The sequence below is a fragment of the Tamandua tetradactyla genome, chromosome 5, assembly GCF_023851605.1.
Source record: "Tamandua tetradactyla isolate mTamTet1 chromosome 5, mTamTet1.pri, whole genome shotgun sequence".
Taxonomy (NCBI): domain Eukaryota; kingdom Metazoa; phylum Chordata; class Mammalia; order Pilosa; family Myrmecophagidae; genus Tamandua; species Tamandua tetradactyla.
The window spans coordinates 97493677-97518190 of record NC_135331.1 but is presented as its reverse complement, the minus strand read 5'-3'; the positions used below and the strand labels follow the sequence as shown (position 1 = coordinate 97518190).

Sequence of the window (24514 nt, the reverse complement as noted above, 5' to 3'; positions counted from 1 at the left end):
TTAAAAGTCTTGTTTCCATGACATCTTTTAGCACTGTGTGCACTCTTGTTTTCAACCTTCCTCCTAACAACTATCGCCTGTGAATGTGGTGGATGAATTGCACATGCGGTATCTGTTAACTTACCCTGGTGTCATCAGTGGTTATGCTTGCATTTTCCACAAAGGGGTCATTTAATGTTGAATTGTGGCTCACAAAAGTAATTCTAGGTGTATGTCACTTTTGAAATAAAATCTAGCAGATACTTCAATCTGAGACATGTTCAAAACATTTATACTTTATATAACTTATAGCAACCACCTACACTATGTAATGTGTTCTATACCTTATTTCTTCATATCTTCAGCAGTGTTTTCTATGCCATCTGTCATCTGACAACAGTATTTGGTGATAAAGGAATGCATTTGCTTTGTTTCAGTATTTCTGGAGTATTTTAGCAATTTCTATCATGGTAGGAGGAATCAGGTGTTTTCCCAATGGTAAGTGGGTGTTTATCTTTCATTCCTAAATACTTATCAAGTTTAAAGAGATCTGGTGGAGTAATGGAATGAGTATTGCATAACCCTACAGAGCACTGAAAGAATTGCAGGGGTTTTATATATTTTCTGTTTAGTATGAATTTATCAGAATTAGCAAAACTTCAAAAAAATCACTAATGTATCAAGGCATTGTTTAAATTTAGGGAAAAGGGGATTTATATAGTATTGTTAGTGATAAACTTAATCCCAATAATTTCAACAACAAAATCTTTTGGCAGATTATTTTGGGAGAATGGATTATAATTGTTTTAACTCATAATGTGGCTATCAAAGAGTCATTGTAGTGGAATTACCTTTGTGATTCTCTCATTCTCAGGTGTTTGTATTATATCAGTCTATAGTTTAATTGCAGTAGTCTCTATACACACATATTGTTAGGATTAGTTTAGTTAAATGCAATATCTGTGATGGATAAAACGGCATCTCTCCAAAAAGATATATTGACGTCCAACTCCCCAGTACCTCAAATGCAACCTTATTTGGAAATAGGGTCATTGAAGATGGAGTTAGGAAAGTTAAAATGAGACCATACTGGAGTATGCACTATGACCAGTGTCTTTGTAAGGGGAAATTTGAATGTAGACAGATAAGGGGAGAAGGCAATGTGCTGATTGAGGCAGAAGCCACTGTGGACTGGCCAGCAACCCCCTGCCAGTGGGGTGAGGCATGGATCACCTTTTCCCCTGCAGACTTAGAGGAGCATGGCCCTGCCGACATCTTGATTTCAGACTTCTAGCCTCTAGAACTGTGAGTACATTTCTGTTTAAGCCTCCCAGTTTGTGGTACTTTGTATCATTGAAAGGGACTGTTTTTCTCTCTCTGACTAATCTACTAGCTTTATACCTCATGTTCCCCTCCCCAATCCTATCTACCTTGAAACTATCCTTGAAGCTATAGGACTGCAGAAAAGAACTCTGACAGTAGTTTAAAAAAATAAACACAACTTCAGATCCCAACTATTCTAAATATCACTCTGTCCCTGGAGGACCTGGGTTAACTTTGAAGCTGTACTCCTATCACTTCAGCTCTGTGCACTTGACATAGATGCTTTGAGTCCTCTAGAGCTCTGCAGGGCAGACTGTCAAGAGAGAAATCTGAGGTTCAGAAGCCAACCTGCCCCAGATTATTGCTCAGTTGCAGCTCACCATGTAAAACGCATTCCCTAGATTGTCTCAAGCCTTGAGACGATGGTTCTTTTAACCCTTATCAGATTACACCTTATCTCTTCAGGCAAAGAAGTGAACTGGCATAAATGCCATTTCAGGGAAATAATGGTGAATGTCTCAAAATGGTGAAGTGTATTGGAGAGAATTTTTTAAAAGACCAATTAGGACAAGGACGGAATACCTGTCCTTCTCTAGTAGACTAGAGTCATGGCTGGATGTGAGGCCTTAGAGAAGAGGTGAGGTTTAACACAGATGTTCTGCTGTAGCTTACATTATGCAGAAGGGAAGAGGCTGAGTGTTTAGTGGAAGTTTAATTGGCAGAGAATCCAAGGGAACGTGGTGTCCCAGAACTTGGTGTCTTGGGGTTGTGGAATGTCTTCCCTGAGAGACACCAAGATGGTCCCACACGCCAGTAAGGGGCTCAGTGCCCTTGTGTGCTGGAGTTGGGGTTATCTGGCCAGCCTGTGGTGGAACAAATTGCAATACTGAATTTTGTGTGCTTATGTAACTCAAAACTAAACATAAAACACGTCTTATCAGTGAATTCCTCTAATATATATTTTTCATCTGGAAATCCAGTAGCTACCTCTTGGGCCTCGCCTCCAATTATCCGAGAGTCCTGGGGATTTGTTTGGCCCCGTGAGGCAAGGTCAGTTCTTTCTGACTTGGCCACTACGGCAATGTTGCTTCATGTCCACAGAGCAGTGCCCTTGATCCAGATGCCTTTCTACTTTGCTGATCCAGACCTGGTCAAACCTGCAGATTCCATGTTGGAATACAAAACTTATAGCTTTTAAAACCTTGTGTTCCTGTACTCAATTGCTGTTTCAGCTTCATGTTCTGTGCCCATCCAGTATCAATCAACTATCAGCCTGAACTTCCTTTTTCTCTACAAAATCCTATTTCAGGGACCTCATTGTCCTTTCCCAAGACCCCTCTTTATATCTAAAGGAGAAGCAGTAGGGACATTGTGTGAGGGGTCCAGAGATGTTAATGGGAAGTTCCAAAGAGAGCTCCTCACCCTGATCTCCGACACCTGATCCCAGGCCAACGTTAAGCGAGAGCAGCTCTTTGCTAAGTCCCCATTGCAGGAGGTCATATTGCAAGTGAATCCCAGGATAACTGATGATTTGTCCTCATTTCTTAATCATGAAAGACTCTTCACAGGACCTTTCACCGGGAAAAGGTCTTTCGTAAGGCTAATGGACAGTCAGTGCTCTATGCAGATCCGCCCCCTGCCTTGGGTCCCTTTGGCTACTTCCAGGCATCTCGCCCCAGCTTTGAGGAGCTCTGGCCTCCAAAGCCAACAAATCTACTTCTTCTTTTTTTGGAGCGCTGGCCTCGGGCTACTGGAATCACCTTAGCCATAGGTGCAGAGAGCCAGAAGAGCCTGAGAATTTGTCTCCCTGAGATAGCCCTGAAGCAATGACTCTCTCAACCTGAGACAAAGGAGTCACGTTTTCGGGTCTCTGTACCCATCAAACTCAGAGGCACAATGTACACTCCAGAGTTTCCCTGTGAGATCAGGCTGTCGCTGTTCCCCAGCTTGACTTTGTTCCCTTCCAGCTTTCTCCGTGACTCCCGTCGGCCTCACCTTAATAAGTCAAGGACATATCCTCTTCTCAGCCTGTCTCTAGGGAATGTAACCTAAGAGCTAAAGTATATCTCACATTTCTCCCTATGTGAATGGCAGCTTATAGCTCCTCAAGATTTAAAAAACAACCTGTACTCCATTATACATGAAAGTCACACAGTAGTATAAAAAAAAAAATGTTCCTTAACCATCTGCCTGAATTATAGAGGCTCAAGGATATCCCATAGGAAGGAAAGCCAGGGGAGAAGAAGGAGAAAAACCCCTTAATGACCCTCTGGTCAGGTTCTGGCAGGAAACAGATGGTATACTTAAGGGGTTTAAAGAGTGTTCTAATAAAGGGGCTGGTTAAGCAGGTGGAGACTGTGTTAAGGGAATGAACAAAGAATGGTAAAGCACCCAGGGACTAGCAGCAGAGGAGAGCTGTTGCAGCCACCCCGCCTGAAGGCATGAAGGAAGGAAGCTATTCCTGCCCCCCCAACCCCCGGCCCAGGCTGAACAGCAGCGGTGAGCAGGGGTCAGCTAGCAGGAGCCGTGGCTTTTGAGATGCAGCCGCTGCCAAATAGAGCACGTCAGGACGGAGGCAAGGAGGACCCTCTTTCCTCCCACCTTCTGGCCTCTTATGGCTGCCTCTCATTGGCTGAACCCAACTAAAAGCCAGAGGGAATGTGGAAGACACAGATGTGCCTCCCAGTCCCCTCTTCAGGGAGAGGCTTGCTGCCCAGCTGCAGAGAGCCCCTCACCCAAGGTCCAGCGACCAGGCCAGGTAGAGGAATGAAGGCGCAGCGGTGTTGCCCCAGCACAGACACCAGGTGGACAATGCTTGCTTCAGAGCTCCCAGCCATGTGGTCCAAAGCTGTGCTAGGCCGGCACTGCAGTGTGATTTCCTCCTCAATCTAATCCTGCTTCCTGCCCTTCTTTCATGGCATTGTACCTCACGAACATCTTGTATCTCAGACCCTGTCTCAATGTCTCCATCTAAAGAAAGCAACCTGTGATAGCAGCAGGGGAGCTGGGTGACACAGTCCACATGGGGCAGCCTCCTGCATGCAGAGGGAGACTGAATAACTCTGAAGGATAAATGCCAAGTGACCAAATCATCTTCATTTACTTCCCACTCTTGGACTCTAAACTGCTCTATCTCTTCCCCTAGAATGTGAGTCAAAGCAAACCTGATGCCCTTTGATCTGGGGAGGTTGAGATGGTTTGGTTAGAATCTGGGGAGCTAAAACAAAATGGTGTGGCCCTCCTCCCCCTCCCCTTTCCCCACCTCTCCCCTCCCCTTTCCCCCTCCTCTCCCCTCCCCTTTCTCCCTCCTCTTCCGTCCCCTCCCCATTCCCCCCTCCTCTCCCGTCCCCTCCCCATTCCCCCCTCCTCTCCCCATCCCCTCCCCATTCCCCCCTCCTCTCCCCATCCCCTCCCCATTCCCCCCTCCTCTCCCTGTCCCCTCCCCTTTCCCCTTCCTCTCCCGGTCCCCTTTTCCCCTCCTACCACTTCTCCCTCCCTCTTTCCCCCCACCCGGTGTGCTGAGTAGCGGTACTGGTTGTCAGTGTGTCTCTGGAGGCACGCGTGCACATCAGCCCTATGCGCAAACCCCCTTTGTGCTGTCAGGGAAAACGCCATGATGATGCTAAATGATGCAGCTCTAAGTGAAGTGATTAAACAGTTCAGTGACAGGAGTACCCTCCCAGGGAGAGAAGCAACAGGAGGAGGCTCGTGAGGCCATGCCTGAGTGACTCAGAACAGGGTTCTGGTGAAGGAAGCTGGCTGCTGGCCCAGGCAAGGTGTCAGCCCCCTGCCCTGGGGAGCGCAATGACCTGGCCCTGTCTGGGAGCAGTCCCCTCCACACTGAGGGGAACAGGCTATGTCCAGACTAGAAGCTGGGTGGGGACCCACCTCCCCCACCCCCCACCGCCGCTGCTGTGTGTCTCTTACCAAAGGTGGGGAACTTTGGGGTTGATGCAGCCTGGAGGCACAGAACAAATGTCATGGCATGAACACTGAGGCCCCTCTGGCCCTTTGTGTAATCCTGCATGCCACCCAGACCTTCTTGCCATTAAACAGTTTTGGTTCGTTTTTTTTTTTTTTTAATTCTGCTCAGAATCCCGTCTCCATTAGACAGAAAGCCCTAAGGATGGGGCATATGGCCTTTACACATCAAGTGTCCTCCTGCCACGGGGAGTTCAGGGAGATGTTGGGACAGTTTGGGGATGCAAAGTATTCATTAGGGATCAAGACCTGTAAAGGAAGAGGCAGAGAGAGAAGCTCAACCGTGATGCAGACCCGACCATGCCTCGGCCAGCCTGTCAGGGAGCTCCAAAGCCTCTGCGGTCAACAGTGTCCTGGGTTGGGTCAAGATGGCCAGGCCTTCACACTTCCTCCACAGTCCAGGGCAGACAAGGTCCCAGGGTCTTCTGTGGAGGGTGACAGGCCTCAGTCTGACACTCTCTCCTGCCTCCCTCCCAAATGTGGCTCTGGTGGCCTGTAGGGGCAGCTCTTTGCCAAATGCATTCTGACTCCAGGGGATGAGGAGGAAGGATGACGGCGCCCAAATCCCTGAGCAGGGAATGTTGGGAGATGATGGGATCCTGCAATGATTGCTAGCTCCCGCTCCGCCTGGGCTCTGTGTGGTGTGTATTGAGATGCGACCTGAACTGGTCTTGAGGGGATTAAATGAGACCAAACTCACAGGCTCCTTTGCACGTCCACTGCTGTCATCACCTCCCAGGAACAGCCAGATGCAGAGAGATGGCAGGACAGAGGCCCATGGGCCTCCTCCTTGGGCAGACAGCTAGTGATTTTACTAAAACCCTAGATAATTAATTAACACCAGTAATTAGTTGACAGCAAAGCTGCAGCATTTCCTGCTGGGGAGAATGCTTTCCCTTTCTTGGTTACTTTTTTTTTTTCCCTTTATGATTATCTGGAACTTACTCTAGGGTTCTGGGAATGGAGCTGCTGAGGATGCCAGCTGCTCCTTCATCCACAAGCTGGTCCAAGGGGATTCCTCCTCTCACCTGATCCCTCAGCTCCACTTGATTCCACCATAAAGGGACATCAAGGACCAGGGGAACCACTTCTACCCTGCTGGATGCAGGGGGATGTCCGATCTGGGTGCAGGGCAGCAGGCACATCGGGATTCCTACAGGCATGGGCTGACTGTCTCCGCCAGTGAGCTCTTGATTTAAGACTGCACTGGGCCAGGGCTAGGCTCCAGGCCCATCAGCCCCTCCCCTGTTTCAGCTACTTAATTGCCCTCTGACTTGTCTCCTCAAGATGCAGTCAGATGGGTGAAGCTTCCATTGCCCAGCTCTAGTGGGGAAGGCAAGTGAAGGCTTGCCTGGGAGATTAGACAAATGCGAACCTAGCAAAGGACCTAGCAAAGCCAGTCCCCATAGGCCCTGGGACCAGACTCCACCAGAGTCTCAGCCCACCTGCCTGAGGATTCCAAGGCTCTGTGGCCTACTCTGCCTCTGAGTCTCTCTGGTCTCAGGGCCTGCAGTTTGCTGTGCCATCTACCACCTTTTGGGGTATGTCCCACTGGCAGGGCCTTCCTGGTTGGCCTTCTTACCAGAATAAGGTGACAAAACTGATGCTAGAAAATGTTAAGACTACTCCCATTTTACTGCCAAAGACCTGTCAAATTGAGACCCACTCCCAAATCCCCCTGCTTCTGTTGGAATGAGAAGCTACCTGCCAGGTGATACTGCTGATGCTGAGTCCAACAGAGCCCAGCAGTATCTCACCTCTCTGGACCTATGGCAGTGGGGTCCCAATGAGAAACAGCTTGCATGCCCAAATTTGGATCATTCAAAGAGGATTTATTTCCAAAGGAGCTAATTTCAAAGTTGTAAGTATGGCATAGGGAATTATAAGAAATGGTCAATGACAAGAAGCACCCTTGGGCGTAAGGCAATGAGGAGAAGAGATGGTTCCCTAAGGAGCAGATCCCAAGGAGCACAGGAAATCTTGAGAGGAGTAGTGACCCTTTTTCAAGGGTCACAGCTTGCTTGAAGTAACTTCTCTCCCTTCCCCTACTCTGATCTCCTGCCCAGTGACTGAATTCAATGAGAAACCAGAGGGTAGGGGCACCTTGCTAATACCATCTATGCAGTTCAGCCTCCCAGGGCAGGTGGGGAGGGGAGAGAAAGCATATTTAGAGATAAATAGAATATACCTGATACAGAGTTCTCTTAATTTCCTCTTGGTTTAACAAGTATGGGTCCCCATTAAAGTTTATTCCCAAGGGTTGACTGAAAGACTGGTTCATTATTATATGCTTGTATTAGTTGTCTATTGTTGTATAACAGATTACCCAAAAATTTAGCAGCTTAAAACAATCATTTATCTCAGTTTCTATAGGTCAAAAGTCTGGGAGTAGCTAAGGTGGGTGGTTCTGGGTCTAATCTCTGGATATCTCATGAGGTTGCAATCATCTGAAGGCTTGACTGGGGCTGGAGGCCCTGCTTCCATGGTGGCTCACTCACATATGCTTAGCTAGAGTGACATCTCACCCGGTTTGCCCAGGACTGTTAGCATATTGCCTGTGGCTGCTGCCATACGCTACAATGGAAGAGTTGAATAGTTCAGACAGTGCCGAAATGGCCCACAGAGTTTAAAATATTTAGTATCTGACCCTTCACAGAAAAGCTTGCCAACACCTGACATAGGCCCATGGAGAAAATCAACTTGACAGGAGACATGAAGCCTTTCAACTTCCACATCTGTAGCAGATGGTGTTGGTGGCCAGTCCACATGTCTTTCCATTACCACCTCCATACACTCTAGCTCAACTTTCAGCTGAAGCACCTACAGTTCTCCACCAGAGGGTTTTCTCTGCCTACTGAAGATTAACTGCCTGCACAATGGCAGGGCAGAAGGGCCAGGGAATTAATGTCACTGGGAGCAAACCTTCGACTGATGACTAGCAGAAGTTGATGTATAAACACCCCAGCTCCATCACATCTCAAGTGGATTCACTGTAAGGAATGTGTCTCCCAGAGCTCTCCAGTGGGACTGTGCTCCAATTGCCCCCACTGGTGACAGTCTTGGTAATACACCATTTATTGGCTTATCTTCCTTGTCTCAATTCTCCCCTCATAATTATTTTCCTGAGTTCACCTCCAAAATAAATGATGCACATACAGATCCTTACCTTGGGGCTGCTTCTGTCAGAACCCAGCCTAAGACACTGGGCAATTCAACCTGACATGGCCTTTAAAAGCCCTGTAGTTGGGCCAGATAGTAGATTCCGATGCCTGACTCTGCTACTTGCCACAGTGGCTTAAAAACAAAATGATTTTGCCTAATTTTCATCTATAAAATAGCAATGCCACATCCTGAAATCCTGACTGAAAGTGACTAATCAGATACCTCCAAGAGCTCATCTGACGTGAATCTCCCACATCTGTGCCCTCTGCTGTCACCCCTACTGTGGAGATAATAATCACCACCCTTTTATCTTCTCTTATTGATGCTATGGTCAAGAGTGCTGTCCTGTGGATATTAAATAGATCAGGCAAGAGAGGACAGTACTGAAAAAAAAATAGCTCCTGAAAGTTTCCTTCTCTCTAAGGAGCCTCAGCAAGTGGGGCTGAGACATAGGCTTGTCCTACCTCTACTTGAGCATGTAATAGGGACTGGCTTTCCAAAATGGCACATCCAGTACCTCTCAAACATATCAGTGGGCTCAAGTAAAGGTCCTTTGGGAATCCAAATCTGGGGGCAGGTTCAGTTGCAAAATCTGTAATCAGTTTTCCATGTGTGGTGATACCGAATCTGTGTTCTCTCATAGCAGGGACGAGGCATGGGGAAAGGTTCTCCACGGAATTTTAGAAAACAGCAGCACAGGAATTTATTGGTATGTATGGAATATAATGTACCTTGACTGAATTATCAAATTGTGGAGATCTTCACTGCATCTACCAATCCACAATACATGCTAATTTTATTCTTATAGATCTATAAAATTGCTCTGTAACTTGTAGTTTGATAGGAACAACCACACAATGTCTTTCCAGCTCTGAATATAATATCCCATCCCAAGAGCTAGGGTGAGAGCCACAGGGAGAAGGGGGTGGGAGATAATGGTCTCCAATGGCAAGGAATATCAAAGCTAATTAGGGAGATAGGCTAGTACTTTCAAAGGTGGTTGAAAAAGTAACAGATCAGATGAAGAGAATTAGTCAACATATAGTCCAAGAAAAGATTTCTCAAGGGGAAGAATATTGAACAAGCCTGGACTGATGAAAGGTATGGGATTGAGAGAGAAAGACGGGTAGAAACAGGAGTATGGCAAAAGGGCTTATGAGAAAGTATTTAAGAACCTGAGAAGAGAAAACTGAATGATCTTGTAAGGAGGTTGGCCTTCAAAATCAGCCTTGGGTTTGGATCTGGCCAAACCACTTACAAGCTGAGAGTGCTTGGGAAATGTTCATGATTTCCTCTCTGAGCATCAGTTTTCTGATATATAAAAGGGGAATTTGTAGCAACTTCCTAGGGATGTTTTGAGGATGACAACAGCCAACATGGGCAAATGGTCCAGCATGGTGCTTGGAACATAGTAAATGGTCAGCAATTGGTGATGACTGCTTTTAATAATCCAAAGTATGAAGGCTGGCCTGCGGAGGTGGAGTGACATTTGTGCTATATGGCCTTTTGAGAGAAGTTCCAGGGAGACACCCCAGTGTTTGGATTTAGAAGGAGATCCCTGGCCTTTGGGGCTGTCTAAATTATAGAGTATCTTCCTCTGGGAGTCAGGAGACACTTCTGTATTTGAACTGTGGCTGATGAAATCTCCCTTTTGGCTTGGCTGCTAGTTAAAGGGCTTTGACATGTTCTTGGTTGTCAGGTCAGGAGACTGAGATCTCTCCACACCCTGTGAGAGATGTGTGCTAATCTTGTTTCTCAAACTTGCTAGACTGTGTTTGACCCAAAGCTCTGAAAACAATTTTGTTTCTAAATCTTTCCTTTTAAAGCCTTGTTGTATCTCATTGCTTGATCATGGATTTTCATTAGAAGAAGTGAGCTGGATAATAGGTATGAAAAATGTTTTGACCTTTTTCTTTAAATCTAAGAACAAATTACATCTCAGCAAATGTACACAAATTGGTATTCTATGCATAGTTGGGCATACCTTAGACATGTTCTTGAACCTGTGCAAATTGAATCATTTTAAATGCACTGAGAGAGCTTGCTATTTAAGACATATTGGAGGAAGAGTCTCATATAAAATAATGCATAATAAGCTGGATTAGATTTATTTAAAGTGACTAATGAATATCAATGTATTAGCTTGCTAAATGCTGCTGGAATGCAATACACCAAAACAGTCTTTTAAAAGGGAATTTATTATGTTACAAATTTAAAATTCTACGGCCATGAAAAGTCCAAATTAAGGCACCAGCAAGAGGTTATCTTCACTCAAGAAAGACTGATGTCTGTCACATGGGAAGATACATGGCTAGTATCTGCTGATCCTTATTCCCGGATCCATTGCTTCCAGCTTCTGATGCCAACCTTTCTAAGTGTCTGTGGGCTTTCACTTAGCTCCTCTGGGACACAACTGTGAGTTCTGGATTGCTTAGCACCTTGTGGGAAGACACATAGCAATATTTGCTGGTCTCTGCATTTCCAAATGTCTGGGTCTCATGTTGCTCTGTTAAATCCGTTTTCCAAGCATCTTCATCTGAGGTTTCTCCTTTTAAAGACTCTAGTAAACTGATCAAAACCCATTTTGAATGGGGAGAACCACACTCCATCTAATCAAAAGTTCACACCCACAAATGAAAGTAATCTAACCAAAGGTCACACCCACAACTGAGTGTGTCACATCTTCATGGAAACAATCCAATCAAAGTTTCCCACCCCAAACAATAGGTCTGGCCCCACAAGATCAGTTGTGCCAGATAGAAACTATTGTGTACCCCAGAAAAGCCATGTTTTAACCCTGATCCGATTTCCACATACTTCCTATTATAAAAATAGAGCTGAATTCTTAGAAGAGGGATTTCTAGGATCATTGGCCAAGAGCGGGAAAAGGAATTGGGAAGAGGCATATGCAAGGAGTGACTAGCTTTTTGCCTCTGTGCATTCCTGATTTTGCCATAGAAGGTTTTGCTCAAAACATCCCTAGGAAGTAGCTACAAATTCCTCTTTTATATATCAGAAAACTGATGCTCAGAGAAGAAATCATGAACATTTCCCAATGTTAGAGACCTTCCAGTCAGGAATACTTGACTTGTTATCATCAAAGGGGCTGTTAGTGTACCTCTCATGTCCCTCAGACCTTTAGAGTACTCAGCACTGACTGCCACCTATCAGTACCTGCATCCCTGTGCCTGATGGCTTTTTCTGAAACTGTGGAGAAATTAACATTTCCTGAGATCTGCCCTCAAGCAATGATGAGCAGGAGTGGGTGTATACGTACCCAGTTCCCTTGTGTGCTCCCTCCATCACACCTGAGTGGGATATTTCTAAGACATTTGTTTTGTTCCAACACCCAGTATCTCCAGGTGGGATTGAGTTCCAGTTGCTCTCTGTAGCTTATTGGCTTCCTTTCCTTCCTTGTATCACTTCCCTATCCCATATAAGCTGCTTACATGGAATCTTTCTCTCAGGGTTTGTTTCTCAAGGAATGTAAATTAAAACCCAAACTTTGTCAATGCCTTACTAGTCATATATGGGTTTAGTGATGTGTGTGCACAGACGTGCATTTTCTATCTCAAGTCTATGACGAGGAGAAATGCCATAGCATGGAGTCCAGGGTGCCACTCTCAGCTGTGCCATGGAATATGCCAGCTCTTGAACTGTGCCATGGTAGAATCGTAGGGGTTGGAGAAGTCCTGAAGTTCCAAGGGCTGTTCTCAGGGGAAGCAGCCAAGAGTCCAATTGACTATTCACTGAAGTCTCACCAGTATATAGATTGATGCAGAAGAACAAGATATTAACTGTTGCCTTTCCCTGAAAAAATGTCCACCTGTTAATCAGTCTCAGAAAGGCATAAGGATTATTCTAGGGCTTTAATGTGAGTCTTTAGCATCTGTGCCCTTGGGCAGTCCATCTGAGAGGGGCCTTAGTGTGGATATCAGCCACTTCCCACTTCCAGATTGTGTTTCTGGTTTCTGGACAGTCCTGCCTCTCCTTATATCCACAGAGTTGTGGGGAGGGGGCACTTTTATTCTCAGTGACTGAAGGATTAACAGAGTTCTACTTAGCTTTAAATACATTCTTTCTCCCAAGATAAGGTAAACTGAGGCAGCTTCACTTTTGTGCATAGAGGTACTTATAAATGAAGAGGTGAGTAGACATAAGGTGTTTTTATAAAGTGCACATTTGTTGATTCTGTTCATCATTATTACTGTCAACAAACTTAGTAATGAAACCTCTTGTTTAAAACCCAGAAAGCATGTTGGCTGCTTCCATCTCAACAGAAGTAAAACTCAATTCAGTGGCAAAGTCACAGTTTCTTCTGGGTAGGGATGAATTTCAAGTAGAAGAGTCCAGGACGTCTCACTACTGCTCAGGCTGGGACCCGGGCCTTGATGGATTTCTTCAAGTTCCCTTGTCCCTCACACTTCCCACCATGAATAACTGTAGAGCCCCTGGGAATTTTTAAAATTTCAATTTTTTTGAAGAAGAGAAAGCAAAGGTGCAGTTGATGTAATGGGTCTGTCTTGAAGGGCTCCTCCTCCTGCTCTGTGCTTAACCACTTGTATAGGAGGCACAGTAGTTTTGCAATACGAAGCTACTGAAAAAAGGAGAATCAAGAGGTGATCTTCAGAAGGGAAACTCTGAATTGCTGATTTGAACACAGTATCGGTCCTTTGCAGGCAAATAGGATTTATAAGGAATTTACCACCAATGTATTAAATTGAATTCAGTCATACTGTTCTATTCATTGGTAGCTCTGGCTCTCTGTTTTCACGGATACTTTGGAGTAGCCTTCATTTTCCTTACTGTGGGTCTGGGAAACTTCTAAGAGGAGGTGAAAGTTCAGGTGACATCATGGAGGGAAAGGGAGCAAGGAGGATGGTGAGACGGGTAAGTGACCGAGAAGGGCTGCTGACAATGCACTAGGGATGCCAATACTTAGAGTCCTTAGGATAGCTCCCCTAACTTCCCCACCTGGATAACCAGGCTCCTATGACTTCTGTATTTTTAATTTTCTCTCAATTGAAATAACTTCAGAGCAAGAGTTATCATGGGAGTGAGAGAAAAGATCAATTTTGCTGAAGATACATGTGTCTGGATATGAGCGTAACTAAGGACAAAGAGTTTACCATTTGTTCCCAGAATGGTATTTGGACAACTTACAAGGCAAGTGTTTAGTATACATGCCTTCACGTGGTCTGCTTAGGGGACTCTAGAAGCCTAACCTCCGATGACCAAATCCTGATAGAAGAGCAAACTACAAAGCTGGTACAGGCTGCAAACTTCTGTGTAAGACTGTAAGCTGCCTCAAGGAAGGCAGGACTGACTTGTTCGTCTTTATTCTTTTGTGACCAGCAAGATGCTTGGATAAACTTGATAAATATTTGTGCTCAGAAAATGCATGTTTGAAGGAATAAAGGCGCTCCTGGGGGAATGTCTGGGCTGTTTGAGGCCAGCTCAGAGAACTGGGCTCAGTAAATGTCAGGGTCCTTGGAGGGAAGAAGTAATTACAGGCCTGACATTTGGAACATGAGGCAGAGCTCAGGAAAGTTCCTGGCTGGTGAACTCTGTTGGGAGCTACCAAGTAGAGTGGGCAGCCGGGTTGTATGGGGAAGGCGGGTCTCTTCTGTTTGTTTCCCTGTTTATGCTCCCATCCTTCCCAGTGAGCTTTCAGCTCTGGTTGTCTTTGTGATCTTCAGTGTACCTCAAGTTAGACAGGAACTGATACTCGTGCATCCTTGGTCCTTGTGTTCAGTTCTAAGTCAGTATTTCCCATTCTTTATCATGGCAGGGAACACTGAAAATGACAGTTGTGCTGAGCTCACTAGCCTGGGAGCTCTGGTTGCTTGGACACCACCCAAGTGTCCCAAAGGGTAAGGGATCTCTAGTTCAACTCCCTGGTAACCCATTCCAGGCCTCTATTGGAAAGCTCACCTTTAAGTAATCGTCATCTCACGTAGTTCCTATAACATCCTTGTTTCCATGAAAAACTTAGAGGGAGGGTGATCACTTTCTCAGCAGATTCTGATGCAGTAACTTCAAAGCTCATTCATTCCACAAATGTACTGGGCATTTTTATGAATGAAGTGTTGTGAAGGCAGTGGGGATTAACCAGTAAAGCAGATGGACATAAACAAGCTCTCATGAAACTTAAGCCAGTGATAAGTAAACAAGCAGGCACAAAATAGTGTGAAAGAAAGTGAAAGATGCATGCAGGGGGCTGCAAACAATCTTGGGGATGTCAAAGAAGGGTTTAAAGAGCTTCAGGAGAAAGTCAGGTGTGTGCAAAAGAAAAACTCCATCCCTTGAGTTTGCTCTAAACCAGCTGTCAGACAATGTTTTCTTAAATGGCCAGTTGGTCTGTCACAACTACTTAAACCTGCTATTGTAGCCCAAACCTAGCCATAGATAATTGATAAGAGTGTTGCTGTGTTCCTATAAATTTTCTTTACAACAACAGGTAAACGGTCCTCACCAAATATTCCGTGGGCTTCCTAACCCTACCCCCACCCCTGCCATAATTAATTTGGGACTATTTCTGGCCAATAGAATGAATGGATATAACTTGTATCATTTTAGGGGTGAAGCTAAGAAGTTTTATTTTTCCTCCATCGATTCTTCTCCTGTAGGGATCTTGAAGGCCATGGGTTTCATGGCATAGCTGCAAGATTTAGAGGGGTAACCCAATCCACATTGCACTTTGCCCGAACAACAGTTAAACTCTAAAATCCCAGTTACTTAAGACATTAAGGTTTCTTCTGTGTTTTAATTTAGTAGTGGTACTTTGGGAGATTAAAGAAAAAGGCATACCTAGGCAATGCAAGATAGAGACAACTGCAGCCACAAGAAGTAAGTCATTGAGAGTTGCTGACATCTAAATTAGGCTATTTGGAGCCTAATCCCAGGTATTCAGATACGGGATACACTAGATAAGATGTGTTAACAAATATCTCAAAAAATCGCAGGGTCGTGGAACAACATAAGTTTATTTTTGACTCCTTTAAAGCCCACTTTGGGGCTCAGTGACTCTCGAGGGCAGCTGTCTTCCATGTGACACCATGACTCCATCTCTCTCTTCCCCTGAACCTCTGTAATCATGGATGAAAGCCCTGTGTGGAGTCAGTCATAGGCACTTAAATATTTCTACACAATTGTGACATCACAATCCATTGGCCAAATCACGTCACACAGTCATATGTCAAGGGAGTAGGACAGTACAGTCCCTCTTCACTCTGAAAGATATCAGTGAACGGTGGTAATGCCTGCCCCATAGTCCCTGCTATAGAATCTTCCAGAACTCCTGAAGGTATTAAACTGGTGAACTTAAATAAGACTTGAAGGATGAGTAGCAGTTGGCCAAGGAAAGAAGAGTAGGGGAAAGAGGGAAAAGTGTTTTTGTAGAAAAGTAATATGTTTGCAGAGAAAAGAGCAGATTGACTTCAAGGAGCCTAGATCATTCAACGTGGTGTTGGGAGAAGCAACCTAGGAGAGAATAGGGATATTTACTGTACATTTAAATAACTGTGTAAGACAATTTAAGTCAAAGCTCTATTCTGAAGGAGCTTACACCATAAAATGAGGATTTGGAAATAAGCATGCTTAATGGTTATTTGTCCTGTACTTATTCTGTCCTAACCATATTGGCCCCTGCCTACAGCAAAGATAGAGTACCTAGCCAGAGAAAGTCCAGAGCACTCAACATCCCCCCACCCCAAACTTTTCTGTTTGTGAGGATGGATATTTTTTAGTATTTTCCTCCAAGCTATACTTGGATGATTTACTAGATCCCTGAGCTGACTGAACTCCTCTAGGAACTTATTTAGAACACTCAACCTCCTCAATGAGAGGCAACTAGATAAGTCTCCACCATGATATATCCCCAGTGGCTGCTTTATTTTCCTGAACCACTTTTACAACAGGAGAGAATGGGCTGAAGTTGTAGCAAGAGGAAACATAATACTTCAGACCCCAGGACCCTGAGTTTGGTTCAGAAAATAGGGACAATTGTGAAATGATCTGACAGCTAGGATTCCATGACATATCCCAACCTTATCAGCCTGAATGCCTGATGCCTATGATACTATGATGTTTATGGGGATCATGAAATAACTTGTAGGCAAGACTCCATCTGAAACTAAGGTAATCAAATATTCTACATTTTATAAGACCATCCTCAAGATGGAAGAGATTGTAGTCTTTTATAACCAGAGCCTCTCTTGCATACCTGCTAGAGAGCACGGTGGGATGGAGGAGGGAATGCAGAAGCATCACTACTTATTCAAATTTCATTTATAAATCACAAGGCAAGAAAATAATGCATCCTTAAAATACCTAAGATTTTGTATACTGCAGCACTTTTTCATAGTATTTTTGTTTTTATTGGGGATTGGGGGTCACATGCTATTAATTAGGGCTTCACCCAAGCCATTTCTTAAATACCATATGACTCCCAATATTTTACGGTCGTCCTTGTCTTCATTTGTCCCGTTTTTTTTATCTCTACCACCCAAGTTCTGCTATGTGGGTTCTATGGCTAAATCAAAACTTACTGCAGAAATGTTCCTTGGAGGGGTAGATCATTAGCCAGAACATTCTAGATATGCCTTTAGTCCATAGGAACCAACTGTAAAGTAGGGAAATGGGGCATGATCTAGGTGTAAATGTAAATGTATGCGAGGTAGAGGGTGTTGAAGATGTCTTTCTCTTTGGGCTCCTGGCTCCTTTAGGATTGGAAGTCATAATTTCTTTCTATCCCCAGTACCTGGCATATAAAAACCTAAATATTTGAATGAAATCTTATAGCATAACTGACTTTCTGTCTGCTACTGCTGACCATAAACGTGGTTGGTTAAAAATGGATGAGGCCTCTGAAAGTCCCTTTCCTAACTGAACTCCCTGCTTTCCTGCCCCTCACTGCCCATGGCATGAGGTCCACCGGATCCAATCTTGCTGACTCACTGAGGAGGAAGAGCTATGACTGTGTTCATTCGAATACTACGGTCTATTAAAAGCATCAGTTCATCAAAGTCCATGATGTTAATTTGCTGGGAAAGAGTCCCATTGGATTAGACTTTTAATTGGTATGAAATGCAGCCCAGAAAACAGGGGTCTTGGGGAAATTTCATTCTATAGCTTGGCAGTAATTAACCAACCTCCTCCAGAGTTACTGACCCCTGGAGTTTTGGAATTGTTAAATTACCAGGCAGGGGAAATTGTATCATACAGAAGCCCAATCCTTATATATTCCCAGTTTTCTCCTCCCTTCCCTCTCTGCCTTTCTATGCAAGAAGTTGTAACTGAGACCTCTCTGACCCAAAGCTTCCAAGGGCTCTCAGGGACCTTTATAGAACTCTGTGACCATGAGCAACTCACTGTTCCCTTTGGTCTTAAATCATCTCCAACTTTTTATTTTCAGGGGCAAAAACATGGAGGTCCTTAAAACCCTTACATTCCAGGAGTCTTACAACATTTCCCAGTGTTTCCTCTCTAAATCAGGATTATGGGGCAGTGGTGCAAATTCTGGCATATTATACAATGCATAAAAATATATAATATACATTCAACAGAAGGGAAAATGGATTTTCATACAATAGAATAAAAGCAATACATACAATGAAAAGTAATAAAAATGTACATATGTAAAAATAGTAAAAAATACATTGATACATGCAATAATTTGAATGAATCTCAGAAATGTTAGCTTCAGTGAGGAAGCCAGACACACCAGAAACTGTATGATTCCATGTACACAAAGTTCAAGGACAGGGAAAAATTAATCAGTGGTGATAGAATCAGAGCAGGATTTGCCTGTGGGGAGTTGGGATAAGGATTTACTACTAAGGGCACAAGGGATTCTTAAGTGTATGACTCGATGCATTTTGGCAAAGGCCTATACTTGTGTAACCACCATCCGCTCAAGTTACAAACCATTTCCATTACCTAAGATCTTTAAGATCTATGCATTTCTCTATGTAAATTTTTACTTCAATAAAAGAAATAAGGATTGAAGGGGAAAAATATACATACTGTCTTTGGCCCAGTAATTTCCACTCTAAGAATGTCTTAAACTACTAGACAAGCATATAAAAAGCAGTCATTGCAGTGCTTGTAATAGGAAAAAACAGAAATGCAATTTCAATGATCAACAATGTGATTAAATTATGGTGGTGATATACAATAATATGTTCTATCCATGAAAAAGTAACGTTGGATTGTACATTGACATGGAAAACTGCAAAGTGTGACAAATTAAACATTAGAGTGCAATCCCATGTTTGCAAAACCAAATATAACTTGTGGCTTCTTTTTCAGTACGGCAACACTTAAGCTTTTTCTGAGTTTTATGAAGTATACGGTAGCATATGAATCCATAGCCGGTGTATACAGCTTTAATAGTTCCTGGCTGTTTGGTTCCTCATTGTTAATTAGATTTGGGACAGCACCATTGGGGTGCCTAGTGCCCAGCCCACCGATATATGTAGCCTGTTCTTTCTTCATTTCTTTCCCTTCTATCCAGGCCCTCAATCATGTACATTTCCTTTCTCTCTGGACAAAATCTGGGAACCTTATATTCTTATCTCATTAATATGCTGCACCATTTTATCTAGAAGAGGATACCATTTTTCTTTGTTTTGGGCTTGAAAACTGAGCATTCTATCAGATTTGCCGTCCCACCCACAGCCATCCTTCCCATGGCTGACCTGTGCACTCTACCCTTCCAGGAGGGTACAGAGGGACCTGATGGGATCTATTTACTACTGAGACCTTTACTTTAAGGGCCAGCTTGCTGGGGGCTCCCTCCTGCTTGCAGGCCCTGTTCTCAAGTTCTACTATGAGGTGCCTCCACACTGGCCCATGGGGCTGCTTCTCAGCCTCTGGTTCTGTCACATTGGCACAACCAATGTCGTCTGCCTCTCCTCCCTCCACACCGTCTCTTGGCCTGCCTCCTATTCTAAATTTAGCATGGACTTGTTTCAGATCCTGATATTCTCAGGTCAAGGTGCCTGGAGGTCTGTCTCCATCTTTGTGCCAAAGGGGTATTAATTAGCAAACCATCTCCCATCCTCACCATGCAATGACCAGGTGGAAGAAGGAAATGTTGTGATGGTCTTAGCTTGAAAGAGAGAGAAATCAAAATGTGGACAGGGGCTTGTGGGCAGGTAACACATTTTGAGAAGTGATTCCAGGAAATCCAATGAAGAACCAGAAGAGTGAAATAGGAAAGGGGAGAGGGGAAATCCAGCAAGCACGTGTTATCAAGCTGGTCACCATGGTAGACAGTGGAGGCACAGTCCAACTGGGGCTCTGAGGAGCTGTAGCAAAGCCCCCAGAATTGTCCATCCAAGGGAAGGAAGAACAGAATATTTAACTCCTGACTTCCTTCCCCTGTCGATAGACAGTTGTCCCTTTGGACATTAACTGCCCCAGGGCCATGCCTCCAGCTGTGCATGCAGGAGTCAGAAGTAAGAGAAGCCACTGAGCAGAGTGAGACACTGCAGCTGCCCAGTTTGCTGTGTGTGCAGTGGTTGGAGAAAAAGTTGGGCTGAGAGGACACAGGACAGATGCAAAAGGCATCAGATGCCATGGTATTGAGAAAAAAAAAGTCACCAGACTTAGATTAAGGTACCAGCTCTGACTTTGGGCAAGTTCTCTCAAAACTGAGCCCATTTAATTTCTAAATGATAATCTGACCTCAAGTCTGTCAAGAGTTCAATAAGAATGATCTGAAAGGATTTTGTTAACTGTGAAACACTAATACTTGTCAATCTGGTACTCCCCCAATTAGTTGAAATTACCTACAGTTCAATTTTTCCACAATCTCAGCTCTGTTCTCCAACCACAACATCCCCTCTCCACTCCCTTCATCCCAGTGTATGGCCCACCCCTTCTGAAGCGGTCCTTTCACATCCCTGTCGGACCTCACAACATCTCCTCGGCCCCATTTCCCAGCCTGAGGGAGAACTAAAGGCTCACAGAAGATGTCGCACCATGTAAGGAAGAGGAAGGGAGGCTAGTGTTCCAGATACAGAAAGAACTTGGTGTCCTCAGAAGCATCATTTCCTATAAAATCTAATTGCATCTTCCCTGCTGTTGTGGAAAATGAAGTTTAAATATTTAACAGGATGTCAGTACCATTTTGGAGGCTGTGGTTCCCTCACAGATGAGACTGGAGGGAAGACACCTGCCTGGAGCCTGCACAGTTGGCGACTAAGAGCAGGCACAAGTGCCCAGGGGTGGGGGCGGGAGGGGGCCTTGGGATCCATGGCTGGGCCTGGCTGCTGCTTAGCTCCCTTGACACACAGGACCTGAGTGGGGCTGCCTGCCCCACAGCTGGCCAGAAGATGGGCCAGGTCCTGGCAGGTGCCCGGCTCTTCCATCAAGCTACAGGGACTGGGTACAGCTTGGACCCATGCTTAGCAGGTTCTGGAACAAGATGCTAACACTCCTACTCGTAGCTTCAGAAATGGTACTGCTGGTACCACGGGGTGGGAGGTGAGCGTCCTCTAAAAGACCAACTGGCTTTTTATTTTCCAGCTTTCCACATTCTCTGTTATGCCACATCTGACTTTAGGCCCCCCAATATGTTAATTTCCAGAAGAAATATTTTATAAATACAGTTATAAGATATTAAACTATATGTATAAAATATAAGAAAACTATTTATATTCATATTTACCTATGTATAAAATATATTTGTTCTGTTTATAATATATATATGTAAACAAATACATCATAAATATATCTCTGAGGGTTCCAATGGACACACATGGCCCACTTGTATTAGGAGAATTGAAGGAGAGTTTATTTAAGGAGGCACATCAGCCAAGCGAGGGAGAAGTATAAGGGAATCACAAAGAAAATGTGATGACCTATGATGAGTAACAGTAGAGCTGTCACCATCACTAGGACTACTGCAATGAGGAAAGGAACTCTGAAAAAGAGTTTTATGATACTAGTAGCCCAGAGAAATGTCCTATGAGCAAACTTAAGGATTGTTTCCATGCAGCGCACTAGGTTAGAGTTGAATGAAGTTTTTCTTGCTTCCGAGGAACTGTTCAGAAAGGGAGGCCCTTACAGAAGGCCCTGTGGCGTTGGTATGTAGAAAGCATTAGGAGGTAGAGCACCTAACTCTAGCAGATAGGACATGCTTGGGAAGAGGTCAGAAGAGTAAGGTGTTACTGGAAGGCTTCAGAGATGATTGAACTGGACTTAACAGGAGAAGGAAGCATTACTTAGATCAAGTGGGGAAGGGAATTTTAGATACAGGGGAAGTTTCTGGGGATAGCTCTTCCTATTGGGGTTTGGCTATGTGATACATGGTGGAGATGTTTGGAGTTTTGACATGGCTGCCAAAGAGTTGGGAACTGAAGATGTCACATTCAATGACAAACATCCAAAACTGATCTTCCTCTCCTCGCTACCCAGTTCAATCAGAATCAGTGTTTTTAGTGAAGAGAGTGACTGGTACAACCCTGTGTGGTTGCACGCCCCATGCAGCTGATGGCAGATGCAAATCTGAATTAACTGTTCCAGGAGGCAGTTTAATGTCCATCCCTCCTTCCTGCTTCCCTTTCTGGGTCTCTGAGGCCAGGAGTATAGTCAGACACGAAAAGACTGAAGGTTTGTGCAATATAAGCACAAGTAGTCCTGAGGCTTTAGTAGATTGGGAACCCTGTCTTCTCTGAAGTTCTTGTCCTTGCTCAGATCCATGAGTTCCCTCCCCAATTTCCCAGCACTGTGCTAAAGGCCCCAAAAGCCTTTTCTGCTCACTCCGATTTCTAGGTTGACTCTCTCATGTCTCTGTAGGAATCATCCTGATCAGAGAAAATATCCAGGCCTAAAATTTAACTGCTCCAAGGTACCTGCTGTCTATTTAGGCCAAAGCTTTCTAACCCTTATGGAATTATAAGCTCTTTTAACACACTAAGAGAGAAAATGAAAGAATTAGCAATTTGAAAGAAGAACAAGGAAATACCAAAAAGTGCAAGGAGTAGCATCAGTCATGAAAACTATAATAGTTGAGATGATAATACTAACAGCTGAGTCACAAACACATTGGTATAAACACAACAGGTACATTTAAAAGCAGAATGGATACAGCTGAGGAGTGATTTAGCAAATTTGAAGACCAGACTGAGGAAATAGGAGAAAGAAAAAAATAGAATTTTTTTTCAAAACTATAAGATAAAGAGGAAAGAAATAGAGGTATTATCATTCATAGCATAGGAATCCAAGAAAAAGTTCAGTGAAAAGAAATATTGGAAGAAATGGTGGAGATAAATTGCTCAGAATTAAAGAAAACAATACTTCAGATTGAAAGGACTTATAAAGTGCCAAAGAAGAGAGAGAAGGAAAAAAAACCCATGCCCATATACTTTATAATGAATGAGAACTTAAGAGAGGACAGAAAACTCTAAAGCTTCCAGAGACAAAGATATAATTTTATTCTTTCATTCAGCTTTTTCTCTTGAAAAAAAATTAGCGTCAAAGTATTAAAGGAAAAATAACATTTTGAACATAGTTCCAGTCAAGATAACATACATTTCAATTATTCTCAAGTGATCAAGACTTCAGAAACTTGCCATAAAAGACCCACACTAAAAACAGTTTTGGATGAAGCATTTACACAGAAAAAAGATGCATATAGGAGATGTTACAAGAGAAATGAAATAAAGATAATCAAACGCCTTTGGTATTGGCTATTTTTAAGACAACTAAACCCTTAAAGTAAAAGGGAAAAAATTCTACAATAACCCAGAATTAAGTCTATAGCATTAAAATAATAGGTGTGGAGTGGAGAAACAAGAGATCTTAGGATGTGCAAAAGCTCTCACTGTATAATGAGGAAGATATAGGTGTTAACTTCATAAAAAGTAAAAAAGGATTTAAAAGACAGAAAAAAGGGCAGGCCACAGTGGCTCAGCAGGCAGAGTTCCTGCCTGCCATGCTAGAGACCTGGGTTCGATTCCTGGTGCCTGCCCATGCAAGAAAAAAAAAAAGAAAGAAAAAATTAGGAAAAACTGGAGTCTGTTAAAGATGATAGAAATCAGAATACTATCAATATCACTATATATAAATAAATGTACAAAACTCATCCACTAAGACTAATATTGACAGGCTTTTAAATTATTAATGAAATTCAGATGTATGCCATTTGTAAAAGAAACATCTGCCACATTAGGATAAAGGCATAAAGTAAAAAGAAATATATATAAGGCAAAAACCTAAAAGCCAGTGTAGCTATCTTCACAGCAAGTAAAATAGACTGACAGATGTATAATTAAGGATGGGGAAGAGACTGTAATCTTAAAAAATTATAGCTTCTTGATGACTTTAAACCCTCATCCCTGTGTTAAAATAGTTTTTAAAATGGAAGAATTTTCTTCCATATTTTAAATAATAGCATTATGGGAAGGAGTTGATTAATCAAATATGGTGGAAGATTTCAATATAGCTCTTCAATCATTGAGATAAGTCAAACAGAAACTACGCAAAGGTGTGGAAGACCCGAACAACACAAGGATTAGGTAACACCAATTTTTTTCAACCATAGAGGGAAATACTCAAAAGAATGATCATGCACTAGGGTGTAAAATTAGTATAAAATTTAAAGGATTAATTTCATAAAGTCCATGATGTCTGATCATGTAAAAATACCTGGAAATGAGGGCGGGCCATGGTGGCTCAGTCCAGGTTTGGATGATATTACAGATGAATTCTATCAATTTGAAGGAACAAGTCATCCTATTTCATATTCAAGGCAATATAAAAAAAAAGGATAGTATTCCCCAATTCATTCTAAAAGACAGCCCTATGCCCAAACTAGTAAAATACATGATGAACAAAGAAAACGACAAGCTCAGATTGAGGCATGGATGACCTTTGTGCCAGACTTTCCAAGAATCATTATATAGAAAATAGCCTTGAAAGATATAGTGCCCCCTGAAACATATGGCAGCTTTTTAATTTTTTACTGGTCAGTATAATAAACATAATGTCTCATTTTAGGGCAAATGGTGGATAGGTTTGCTTGCATAACAACTTACAAGATCCAGGTCCCCGAAGCTTG

The 24514-nt window shown here is 43.4% G+C and overlaps 2 long non-coding RNA genes across 2 annotated transcripts in view; both read left to right on the top strand.

Annotated features, from left to right (window-relative positions):
- The first annotated feature begins 4964 nt into the window (after positions 1–4964).
- LOC143682638 (uncharacterized) lies at positions 4965–13868 on the top strand. The gene is made up of 4 exons (XR_013175204.1): positions 4965–5078; positions 5783–5924; positions 9089–9154; positions 13483–13868. It is a non-coding gene; the product is annotated as an uncharacterized LOC143682638 (long non-coding RNA).
- A 1790-nt stretch (positions 13869–15658) lies between these two features.
- The window catches only part of LOC143682637 (uncharacterized), a 44907-nt gene continuing 36051 nt past the window's right edge, over positions 15659–24514 (top strand). Inside the window, exon 1 of the long non-coding RNA XR_013175203.1 lies at positions 15659–15751. This is a non-coding gene — a long non-coding RNA (uncharacterized LOC143682637). The remainder of the gene's footprint in view (positions 15752–24514) is intronic.